The sequence below is a fragment of the Macaca mulatta genome, chromosome X, assembly GCF_049350105.2.
Source record: "Macaca mulatta isolate MMU2019108-1 chromosome X, T2T-MMU8v2.0, whole genome shotgun sequence".
NCBI classification, from domain to species: domain Eukaryota; kingdom Metazoa; phylum Chordata; class Mammalia; order Primates; family Cercopithecidae; genus Macaca; species Macaca mulatta.
Window position 1 is genome coordinate 64,934,098 of NC_133426.1, and position 13,056 is coordinate 64,947,153.

Below are 13,056 nucleotides of genomic sequence, written 5' to 3' on the forward strand. Positions count from 1 at the left end.
GCATAGTGTTCTGTTAATTCATCTCACAGAGTTACATCTGTATTTCGTGGATCTCTTTGCTAGCCTTATTTCTGTGGAATCTGAGAACAGATATTTCGGATCCCTTTGAAGACTATAGGGCCAAAGGAAATATCCTCCGATAACAAAGAGAAAGAAGCTTTCTGAGAAACTTCTTTGTGTTCTGTGAAATCATCTCACAGAGTTACAGCTTTCCCCTCAAGAAGCCTTTCGCTAAGACAGTTCTTGTGGAATTGGCAAAGTGATATTTGGAAGCCCATAGAGGGCTATGGTGAAAAAGGAAATATCCTCCGATGAAATCTGGAAAGAAGCTTTCTGAGAAACTGCTTAGTGTTCTGTTAACTCATCTCACAGAGTTACATCTGTATTTCGTGGATCTCTTTGCTAGCTTTATTTCTGAGGAATCTGAGAACAGATATTTCGGATCCCTTTGAAGACTATAGGGCCAAAGGAAATATCCTCCGATAACAAAGAGAAAGAAGCTTTCTGAGAAACTTCTTTGTGTTCTGTGAAATCATCTCACAGAGTTACAGCTTTCCTCTCAAGAAGCCTTTCGATAAGGCAGTTCTTGTGGAATTGGCAAAGTGATATTTGGAAGCCCATAGAGGGCTATGGTGAAAAACGAAATATCCTCCGATGAAATCTGGAAAGAAGCTTTCTGAGAAACTGCTTAGTGTTCTGTTAATTCATCTCACAGACTTACATGTGTATTTCGTGGACCTCTTTGCTAGCCTTATTTCTGTGGAATCTGAGAACAGATATTTCGGATCCCTTTGAAGACTATAGGGCCAAAGGAAATATCCTCCGATAACAAAGAGAAAGAAGCTTTCTGAGAAACTTCTTTGTGTTCTGTGAAATCATCTCACAGAGTTACAGCTTTCCCCTCAAGAAGCCTTTCGCTAAGACAGTTCTTGTGGAATTGGCAAAGTGATATTTGGAAGCCCCTAGAGGGCTATGGTGAAAAAGGAAATATCATGAGATGAAATCTGGAAAGAAGCTTTCTTAGAAACTGCTTAGTGTTCTGTTAATTCATCTCACAGAGTTACATCTGTATTTCGTGGATCTCTTTGCTAGCCTTATTTCTGTGGAATCTGAGAACAGATATTTCGGATCCCTTTGAAGACTATATGGCCAAAGGAAATATCCTCCGATAACAAAGAGAAAGAAGCTTTCTGAGAAACTTCTTTGTGTTCTGTGAAATCATCTCACAGACTTACAGCTTTCCCCTCAAGAAGCCTTTCGCTAAGACAGTTCTTGTGGAATTGGCAAAGTGATATTTGGAAGCCCCTAGAGGGCTATGGTGAAAAAGGTAATATCCTCAGAAGAAATCTGGAAAGAAGCTATCTGAGAAACTTGTCAGTGTTCTGTTAATTCATCTCACAGAGTAACATGTGTATTTCGTGGATCTCTTTGCTAGCCTTATTTCTGTGGAATCTGAGAACAGATATTTCGGATCCCTTTGAAGACTATAGGGCCAAGGGGAATATCCTCCGATAACAAAGAGAAAGAAGCTTTCTGAGAAACTTCTTTGTGTTCTGTGAAATCATCTCACAGAGTTACAGCTTTCCCCTCAAGAAGCCTTTCGCTAAGACAGTTCTTGTGGAATTGGCAAAGTGATATTTGGAAGCCCCTAGAGGGCTATGGTGAAAAAGGAAATATCCTCAGATGAAATCTGGAAAGAAGCTTTCTGAGAAACTGCTTAGTGTTCTGTTAATTCATCTCACCGAGTTACATCTGTATTTCGTGTATGCTTTGCTAGCCTTATTTCTGTGGAATCTGAGAACAGATATTTCGGATCCCTTTGAAGACTATAGGGCCAAAGGAAATATCCTCCGATAACAAAGAGAAAGAAGCTTTCTGAGAAACTTCTTTGTGTTCTGTGAAATCATCTCACAGAGTTACAGCTTTCCCCTCAAGAAGCCTTTCGATAAGGCAGTTCTTGTGGAATTGGCAAAGTGATATTTGGAAGCCCATAGAGGGCTATGGTGAAAAAGGAAATATCCTCAGATGAAATCTGGAAAGAAGCTTTCTGAGAAACTGCTTAGTGTTCTGTTAATTCATCTCACCGAGTTACATCTGTATTTCGTGGATCTCTTTGCTAGCCTTATTTCTGTGGAATCTGAGAACAGATATTTCGGATCCCTTTGAAGACTATAGGGCCACAGGAAATATCCTCCGATAACAAAGAGAAAGAAGCTTTCTGAGAAACATCTTTGTGTTCTGTGAAATCACTTCACAGACTTACAGCTTTCCCCTCAAGAAGCCTTTCGCTAAGACAGTTCTTGTGGAATTGGCAAAGTGATATTGGGACGCCCATAGAGGGCTATGGTGAAAATGGAAATATCCTCCGATGAAATCTGGAAGGAAGCTTTCTGAGAAACTGCTTAGTGTTCTGTTAATTCATCTCACAGAGTTACATCTGTATTTCGAGTATCTCTTTGCTAGCGTTATTTCTGTGGAATCTGAGAACAGATATTTCGGATCGCTTTGTTGACCATAGGGCCAAAGGAAATATCCTCCGATAACAAAGAGAAAGAAGCTTTCTGAGAAACTTCTTTGTGTTCTTTGAAATCATCTCACAGAGTTACAGCTTTCACCTCAACAAGCCTTTCGCTAAGACAGTTCGTGTGGAATTGGCAAAGTGATATTTGAAAGCCCATAGAGGGCTATGGTGAGAAAGGAAATATCCTCAGATGAAATCAGGAAAGAAGCTTTCTGAGAAACTGCTTAGTGTTCTGTTAATTCATCTCACAGAGTTACATCTGTATTTCGTGGATCTCTTTGCTAGCCTTATTTCTGTGGAATCTGAGAACAGATATTTTGGATCCCTTTGAAGACTATAGGGCCAAAGGAAATATCCTCCGATAACAAAGAGAAAGAAGCTTTCTGAGAAACTTCTTTGTGTTCTGCGAAATCATCTCACAGAGTTACACCTTTCCCCTCAAGAAGCCCTTCGCTAAGACAGTTCTTGTGGAATTGGCAAAGTGATATTTGGAAGCCCATAGAGGGCCATGGTGAAAAAGGAAATATCCTCAGATGAAATCTTGAAGGAAGCTTTCTGAGAAACTGCTTAGTGTTCTGTTAATTCATCTCACAGAGTTACATCTGTATTTCGTGGATCTCTTTCCTAGCCTTATTTCGGTGGAATCTGAGAACAAATATTTCGGATCCCTTTGAAGACTAAAGGGCCAAAGGAAATATCCTCCGATAACAAAGAGAAAGAAGCTTTCTGAGAAACTTCTTCGTGTTCTGTGAAATCATCTCACCGAGTTACAGCTTTCCCCTCAAGAAGCCTTTCGATAAGGCAGTTCTTGTGGAATTGGCAAAGTGATATTTGGAAGCCCATAGAGGGCTATGGTGAAAAAGGAAATATCCTCCGAAGAAATCTGGAAAGAAGCTTTCTGATAAACTGCTTAGTGTTCTGTTAATTCATCTCACAGAGTTACATGTATATTTCGTGGATCTCTTTGCTAGCCTTTTTTCTGTGGAATCTGAGAACAGATATTTCGGATCCCTTTGAAGACTATAGGACCAAAGGAAATATCCACCGATAACAAAGAGAAAGAAGCTTTCTGAGAAAGTTCTTTGTGTTCTCTGAAATCTTCTCACAGAGTTACAGGTTTCCTCTCAAGAAGCCTTTCGCTAAGACAGTTCTTGTGGAATTGACAAAGTGATATTTGGAAGCCTATAGAGGGCTAGGTTGAAAAAGGAAATATCCTGCGATGAAATCTGCAAAGAAGCTTTCTGAGAAACTGCTTAGTGTTCTCTTAATTCATCTCACAGAGTTACATCTGTATTTCGTGTATCTCTTTGCTAGCCTTATTTCTGTGGAATCTGAGAACAGATATTTCGGATCCCTTTGAAGACTATAGGGCCAAAGGAAATATCCTCCGATAACAAAGAGAAAAGCTTTCTGAGAAACTTCTTTGTGTTCTGTGAAATCATCTCACAGAGTTACAGCTTTCCCCTCAAGAAGCCTTTCGCTAAGACAGTTCTTGTGGAATTGGCAAAGTGATATTTGGAAGCCCCTAGAGGGCTATGGTGAAAAAGGAAATATACTCAGATGAAATCTGGAAAGAAGCTTTCTGAGAAACTGCTTAGGGTTCTGTTAATTCATCTCACAGAGTTATATCTGTATTTCGTGGATCTCTTTGCTAGCCTTATTTCTGTGGAATCTGGGAACAGATATTTCGGATCCCTTTCAAGACTATAGGGCCAAAGGAAATATCCTCCGATAACAAAGAGAAAGAAACTTTCTGAGAAACTTCTTTGTGTTCTGTGAAATCACTTCACAGACTTACAGCTTTCCCCTCAAGAAGCCTTTCGCTAAGACAGTTCTTGTGGAATTGGCAAAGTGATATTTGGAAGCCCATAGAGGGCTACGGTGAAAAAGGAAATATCCTCAGATGAAATCTGGAAAGAAGCTTTCTTAGAAACTGCTTAGAGTTCTGTTAATTCATCTCACAGAGTTACATCTGTATTTCGTGCATCTCTTTGCTAGCCTTATTTCTGTGGAATCTGAGAACAGATATTTCGGATCCCTTTGAAGACTAGAGCGCCAAAGGAAATATCCTCCGATAACAAACAGAAAGAAGCTTTCTGAGAAACTGCTTTGTGTTCTGTGAAATTATCTCACAGACTTACAGCTTTCCCCTCAAGAAGCCTTTCGCTAAGACAGTTCTTGTGGAATTGGCCAAGTGATATTGGGAAGCCCATAGAGGGCTATGGTGAAAAAGGAAATATCCTCCGATGAAATCTGGAAAGAAGCTTTCTGAGAAACTGCTTAGTGTTCTGTTAATTCATCTCACAGAGTTACATCTGTATTTCATGGATCTCTTTGCTAGCCTTATTTCTGTGGAATCTGAGAACAGATATTTCGGTTCCCTTTGAAGACTAAAGGGCCATAGGAAATATTCTCCGATAACAAAGAGAAAGAAGCTTTGTGAGAAACTTCTTTGTGTTCTCTGAAATCATCTCACAGAGTTACAGCTTTCCTCTCAAGAAGCCTTTCGCTAAGACAGTTCTTGTGGAATTGGCAGAGTGATATTTGGAAGCCCATAGAGGGCTATGGTGAAAAAGGAAATATCCTCCGATGAAATCTGGAAAGAAGCTTTCTGAGAAACTGCTTAGTGTTCTTTTAATTCATCTCACCGAGTTACATCTGTATTTCGTGGATCTCTTTGCTAGCCTTATTTCTGTGGAATCTGAGAACAGATATTTCGGATCCCTTTGAAGACTATAGGGCCAAAGGAAATATCCTCCGATAACAAAGAGAAAGAAGCTTTCTGAGAAACTTCTTTGGGTTCTGTGAAATCATCTCACAGAGTTACAGCTTTCCCCTCAAGAAGCCTTTCGCTAAGACAGTTCTTGTGGAATTGGCAAAGTGATATTTGGAAGCCCCTAGAGGGCTATTGTGAAAAAGGAAATATCCTCAGATGAAATCTGGAAAGAAGCTTTCTGAGAAACTGCTTAGTGTTCTGTTAATTCATCTCACAGAGTTACATGTATATATCGTGGATCTCTTTGCTAGCCTTTTTTCTGTGGAATCTGAGAAGAGATATTTCGGATCCCTTTGAAGACTAAAGGGCCATAGGAAATATTCTCCGATAACAAAGAGAAAGAAGCTTTGCGATAAACTTCTTTGTGTTCTCTGAAATCATCTCACAGAGTTACAGCTTTCCTCTCAAGAAGCCTTTCGCTAAGACAGTTCTTGTGGAATTGGCAAAGTGATATTTGGAAGCCCATAGAGGGCTAGGTTGAAAAAGGAAATATCCTGCGATGAAATCTGCAAAGAAGCTTTCTGAGAAACTGCTTAGTGTTCTCTTAATTCATCTCACAGAGTTACATCTGTATTTCGTGTATCTCTTTGCTAGCCTTATTTCTGTGGAATCTGAGAACAGATATTTCGGATCCCTTTGAAGACTATAGGGCCAAAGGAAATATCCTCCGATAACAAAGAGAAAAGCTTTCTGAGAAACTTCTTTGTGTTCTGTGAAATCATCTCACAGAGATACAGCTTTCCCCTCAAGAAGCCTTTCGCTAAGACACTTCTTGAGAAATTGGTAAAGTGATATTTGGAAGCCCATAGAGGGCTATGGTGAAAAAGGAAATATCCTCAGATGAAATCTGGAAAGAAGCTTTCTGAGAAACTGCTTAGGGTTCTGTTAATTCATCTCACAGAGTTACATCTGTATTTCGTGGATCTCTTTGTTAGCCTTATTTCTGTGGAATCTGAGAACAGATATTTCGGATCCCTATGAAGACTACAGGGCCAAAGGAAATATCCTCCGATAACAAAGAGAAAGAAGCTTTCTGAGAAACTTCTTTGTGTTCTGTGAAATCATCTCACAGAGTTACAGCTTTCCCCTCAAGAAGCCTTTCGCTAAGACAGTTCTTGTGGAATTGGCAAAGTGATATTTGGAAGCCCCTAGAGGGCTATGGTGAAAAAGGAAATATACTCAGATGAAATCTGGAAAGAAGCTTTCTGAGAAACTGCTTAGGGTTCTGTTAATTCATCTCACAGAGTTATATCTGTATTTCGTGGATCTCTTTGCTAACCTTATTTCTGTGGAATCTGGGAACAGATATTTCGGATCCCTTTGAAGACTATAGGGCCAAAGGAAATATCCTCCGATAACAAAGAGAAAGAAACTTTCTGAGAAACTTCTTTGTGTTCTGTGAAATCACTTCACAGACTTACAGCTTTCCCCTCAAGAAGCCTTTCGCTAAGACAGTTCTTGTGGAATTGGCAAAGTGATATTGGGAAGCCCATAGAGGGCTATGGTGAAAAAGGAAATATCCTCAGATGAAATCTGGAAAGAAGCTTTCTTAGAAACTGCTTAGAGTTCTGTTAATTCATCTCACAGAGTTACATCTGTATTTCGTGGATCTCTTTCCTAGCCTTATTTCTGTGGAATCTGAGAACAGATATTTCGGATCCCTTTGAAGACTAGAACGCCAAAGGAAATATCCTCCGATAACAAACAGAAAGAAGCTTTCTGAGAAACTGCTTTGTGTTCTGTGAAATCATCTCACAGACTTACAGCTTTCCCCTCAAGAAGCCTTTCGCTAAGACAGTTCTTGTGGAATTGGCAAAGTGATATTGGGAAGCCCATAGAGGGCTATGGTGAAAAAGGAAATATCCTCAGATGAAATCTGGAAAGAAGCTTTCTGAGAAACTGCTTAGTGTTCTGTTAATTCATCTCATGGAGTTACATCTGTATTTCGTGGATCTCTTTGCTAGCCTTATTTCTGTGGAATCTGAGAACAGATATTTCGGATCCCTTTGAAGACTATAGGGCCAAAGGAAATATCCTCCAATGACAAAGAGAAAGAAGCTTTCTGAGAAACTTCTTTGTGTTCTGTGAAATCATCTCACCGAGTTACAGCTTTCCCCTCAAGAAGCCTTTGGCTAAGACAGTTCTTGTGGAATTGGCAAAGAGATATTGGGAAGCCCATAGAGGGCTATGGTGAAAAAGGAAATATCCTCAGATGAAATCTGGAAAGAAGCTTTCTGAGAAACTGCTTAGTGTTCTGTTAATTCATCTCACAGAGTTACATCTGTATTTCATGGATCTCTTTGCTAGCCTTATTTCTGTGGAATCTGAGAACAGATATTTCGGATCCCTTTGAAGACTAAAGGGCCATAGGAAATATTCTCCGATAACAAAGAGAAAGAAGCTTTGTGAGAAACTTCTTTGTGTTCTCTGAAATCATCTCACAGAGTTACAGCTTTCCTCTCAAGAAGCCTTTCGCTAAGACAGTTCTTGTGGAATTGGCAGAGTGATATTTGGAATCCCATAGAGGGCTATGGTGAAAAAGGAAATATCCTCCGATGAAATCTGGAAAGAAGCTTTCTGAGAAACTGCTTAGTGTTCTTTTAATTCATCTCACAGAGTTACATCTGTATTTCGTGGATCTCTTTGCTAGCCTTATTTCTGTGAATCTGAGAACAGATATTTCGGATCCCTTTGAAGACTATCGGGCCAAAGGAAATATCCTCCGATAACAAAGAGAAAGAAGCTTTCTGAGAAACTTCTTTGGGTTCTGTGAAATCATCTCACAGAGTTACAGCTTTCCCCTCAAGAAGCCTTTCGCTAAGACAGTTCTTGTTGAATTTGCAAAGTGAGATTGGGAAGCCCATAGAGGGCTATGGTGAAAAAGGAAATATCCTCAGATGAAATCTGGAAAGAAGCTTTCTGAGAAACTGCTTAGTGTTCTGTTAATTCATCTCACGGAGTTACATCTGTATTTCGTGGATCTCTTTGCTAGCCTTATTTCTGTGGAATCTGAGAACAGATATTTCGGATCCCTTTGAAGACTATGGCGCCAAAGGAAATATCCTCCGATAACAAACAGAAAGAAGCTTTCTGAGAAACTGCTTTGTGTTCTGTGAAATCATCTCACAGACTTACAGCTTTCCCCTCAAGAAGCCTTTCGCTAAGACAGTTCTTGTGGAATTGGCAAAGTGATATTTGGAAGCCCATAGAGGGCTATGGTGAAAAAGGAAATATCCTCAGATGAAATCTGGAAAGAAGCGTTCTGAGAAACTGCTTAGTGTTCTGTTAATTCATCTCACAGAGTTACATCTGTATTTCGTGGATCTCTTTGCTAGCCTTATTTCTGTGGAATCTGAGAACAGATATTTCGGATCCCTTTGAAGACCATAGGGCCAAAGTAAATATCCTGTGATAACAAAGAGAAAGAAGCGTTCTGAGAAACTTCTTTGTGTTCTGTGAAATCATCTCACAGAGTTACTGCTTTCCCCTCAAGAAGCCTTTCGCTAAGACAGTTCTTGTGAAATTGGCAAAGTGATATTTGGAAGCCCATAGAGGGCTATGCTGAAAAAGAAAATATCCTCAGATGAAATCTGGAACGAAGCTTTTTGAGAAACTGCTTAGTGTTCTGTTAATTCATCTCACAGAGTTACATCTGTATTTCGTGGATCTCTTCGCTAGCCTTATTTCTGTGGAATCTGAGAACAGATATTTCTGATCCCTTTGAAGACTATAGGGCCAAAGGAAATATCCTCCGATAACAAAGAGAAAGAAGCTTTCTGAGAAACTTCTTTGTGTTCTGTGAAATCATCGCACAGAGTTACAGCTTTGCCCTCAAGAAGCCCATCGCTAAGACAGTTCTTGTGGAATTGGCAAAGTGATATTTGGAAGCCCATAGAGGGCTATGGTGAAAAAGGAAATATCCTCAGATGAAATCTGGAAAGAAGCTTTCTGAGAAACTGCTTAGTGTTCTGTTAATTCATCTCACAGAGTTACATCTGTATTTCGTGGATCTCTTTGCTAGCCTTATTTCTGTGGAATCTGAGAACAGATATTTCGGATCCCTTTGAAGACTAAAGGGCCATAGGAAATATTCTCCGATAACAAAGAGAAAGAAGCTTTGTGAGAAACTTCTTTGTGTTCTCTGAAATCATCTCACAGAGTTACAGCTTTCCTCTCAAGAAGCCTTTCGCTAAGACAGTTCTTGTGGAATTGGCAGAGTGATATTTGGAAGCCCATAGAGGGCTATGGTGAAAAAGGAAATATCCTCCGATGAAATCTGGAAAGAAGCTTTCTGAGAAACTGCTTAGTGTTCTTTTAATTCATCTCACAGAGTTAAATCTGTATTTCGTGGATCTCTTTGCTAGCCTTATTTCTGTGGAATCTGAGAACAGATATTTCGGATCCCTTTGAAGACTATAGGGCCAAAGGAAATATCCTCCGATAACAAAGAGAAAGAAGCTTTCTGAGAAACTTCTTTGGGTTCTGTGAAATCATCTCACAGAGTTACAGCTTTCCCCTCAAGAAGCCTTTCGCTAAGACAGTTCTTGTGGAATTGGCAAAGTGAGATTGGGAAGCCCATAGAGGGCTATGGTGAAAAAGGAAATATCCTCAGATGAAATCTGGAAAGAAGCTTTCTGAGAAACTGCTTAGTGTTCTGTTAATTCATCTCACAGAGTTACATCTGTATTTCGTGGATCTCTTTGCTAGCCTTATTTCTGTGGAATCTGAGAACAGATATTTCGGATCCCTTTGAAGACTATAGGGCCAAAGGAAATATCCTCCGATAACAAAGAGAAAAGCTTTCTGAGAAACTTCTTTGTGTTCTGTGAAATCATCTCACAGAGTTACAGCTTTCCCCTCAAGAAGCCTTTCGCTAAGACAGTTCTTGAGAAATTGGTAAAGTGATATTTGGAAGCCCATAGAGGGCTATGGTGAAAAAGGAAATATCCTCAGATGAAATCTGGAAAGAAGCTTTCTGAGAAACTGCTTAGTGTTCTGTTAATTCATCTCACAGAGTTCCATCTGTATTTCGTGGATCTCTTTGCTAGCCTTATTTCTGTGGAATCTGAGAACAGATATTTCGGATCCCTTTGAAGACTATAGCGCCAAAGGAAATATCCTCCGATAACAAACAGAAAGAAGCTTTCTGAGAAACTGCTTTGAGTTCTGTGAAATCATCTCACAGACTTACAGCTTTCCCCTCAAGAAGCCTTTCGCTAAGACAGTTCTTGTGGAATTGGCAAAGTGATATTTGGAAGCCCATATAGGGCTATGGTGAAAAAGGAAATATCCTCAGATGAAATCTGGAAAGAAGCTTTCTGAGAAACTGCTTAGTGTTCTGTTAATTCATCTCACAGAGTTACATCTGTATTTCGTGGATCTCTTTGCTAGCCTTATTTCTGTGGAATCTGAGAACAGATATTTCGGATCCCTTTGAAGACTAAAGGGCCATAGGAAATATTCTCCGATAACAAAGAGAAAGAAGCTTTGTGAGAAACTTCTTTGTGTTCTCTGAAATCATCTCACTGAGTTACAGCTTTCCTCTCAAGAAGCCTTTCGCTAAGACAGTTCTTGTGGAATTGGCAGAGTGATATTTGGAAGCCCATAGAGGGCTATGGTGAAAAAGGAAATATCCTCCGATGAAATCTGGAAAGAAGCTTTCTGAGAAACTGCTTAGTGTTCTTTTAATTCATCTCACAGAGTTACATCTGTATTTCGTGGATCTCTTTGCTAGCCTTATTTCTGTGGAATCTGAGAACAGATATTTCGGATCCCTTTGAAGACTATAGGGCCAAAGAAATATCCTCCGATAACAAAGAGAAAGAAGCTTTGTGAGAAACTTCTTTGGGTTCTGTGAAATCATCTCACAGAGTTACAGCTTTCCCCTCAAGAAGCCTTTCGTTAAGACAGTTCTTGTGGAATTGGCAAAGTGATATTTGGAAGCCCATAGAGGGCTATGGTGAAAAAGGTAATATCCTCAGATGAAATCTGGAAAGAAGCTTTCTGAGAAACTGCTTAGTGTTCTGTTAATTCATCTCACAGAGTTACATCTGTATTTCGTGGATCTCTTTGCTAGCCTTATTTCTGTGGAATCTGAGAACAGATATTTCGGATCCCTTTGAAGACTATAGGGCCAAAGGAAATATCCTCCGATGACAAAGAGAAAGAAGCTTTCTGAGAAACTTCTTTGTGATCTGTGAAATCATCTCACCGAGTTACAGCTTTCCCCTCAAGAAAACTTTCGCTAAGACAGTTCTTGTGGAATTGGCAAGGTGATATTTGGAAGCCCATAGAGGGCTATGGTGAAAAAGGAAATATCCTCAGATGAAATCTGGAAAGAAGCTTTCTGAGAAACTGCTTAGTGTTCTGTTAATTCATCTCACAGAGTTACATGTGTATTTCGTGGATCTCTTTGCTAGCCTTATTTCTGTGGAATTTGAGAACAGATATTTCGGATCCCTTTGAAGACTATAGGGCCAAAGGAAATATCCTCCGATAACAAAGAGAAAGAAGCTTTTTGAGAAACTTCTTTGTGTTCTGTGAAATCATCTCACAGAGTTACAGCTTTCCCCTCAAGAAGCCCTTCGCTAAGACAGTTCTTGTGGAATTGGCAATGTGATATTTGGAAGCCCATAGAGGGCTATGGTGAAAAAGGAATTATCATCAGATGAAATCTGGAAAGAAGCTTTCTGAGAAACTGCTTAGTGTTCTGTTAATTCATCTCACAGAGTTACATCTGTATTTCGTGCATCTCTTTGCTAGCCTTATTTCTGTGGAATCTGAGAACAGATATTTCGGATCCCTTTGAAGACCATAGGGCCAAAGTAAATATCCTCTGATAACAAAGAGAAAGAAGCTTTCTGAGAAACTTCTTTGTGTTCTGTGAAATCATCTCACAGAGTTACAGCTTTCCCCTCAAGAAGCCTTTCGCTAAGACAGTTCTTGTGGAATTGGCAAAGTGATATTTGGAAGCCCACAGAGGGCTATGCTGAAAAAGGAAATATCCTCAGATGAAATCTGGAAAGAAGCTTTCTGAGAAACTGCTTAGGGTTCTGTTAATTCATCTCATAGAGTTACATCTGTATTTCGTGGATCTCTTCGCTAGCCTTATTTCTGTGGAATCTGAGAACAGATATTTCGGATCCCTTTGAATACTATACGGCCAAGGGAAATATACTCCGATAACAAAGAGAAAGAAGCTTTGTGAGAAACTTCTTTGTGTTCTGTGAAATCATCTCACAGAGTTACAGCTTTCCCCTCAAGAAGCCTTTCGCTAAGACAGTTCTTGTGGAATTGGCAAAGTGATATTTGGAAGCCCATAGAGGGCTATGGTGAAAAAGGAAATATCCTCAGATGAAATCTGGAAAGAAGCTTTCTGAGAAACTGCTTAGTGTTCTCTTAATTCATCTCACAGAGTTACATCTGTATTTCGTGGATCTCTTCGCTAGCCTTATTTCTGAGGAATCTGAGAACAGATATTTCGGATCCCTTTGATGACTATAGGGCCAAAGAAAATATCCTCCGATAACAAAGAGAAAGAAGCTTTCTGAGAAACTTCTTTGTGTTCTGTGAAATCATCTCACAGAGTTTCAGCTTTCCCCGGAAGAAGCCTTTCGCTAAGACAGTTCTTGTGGAATTGGCAAAGTGATATTTGGAAGCCCATAGAGGGCTATGGTGAAAAAGGAAATATCCTCAGATGAAATCTGGAAAGAAGCATTCTGAGAAACTGCTTAGTGTTCTGTTAATTCATCTCACAGAG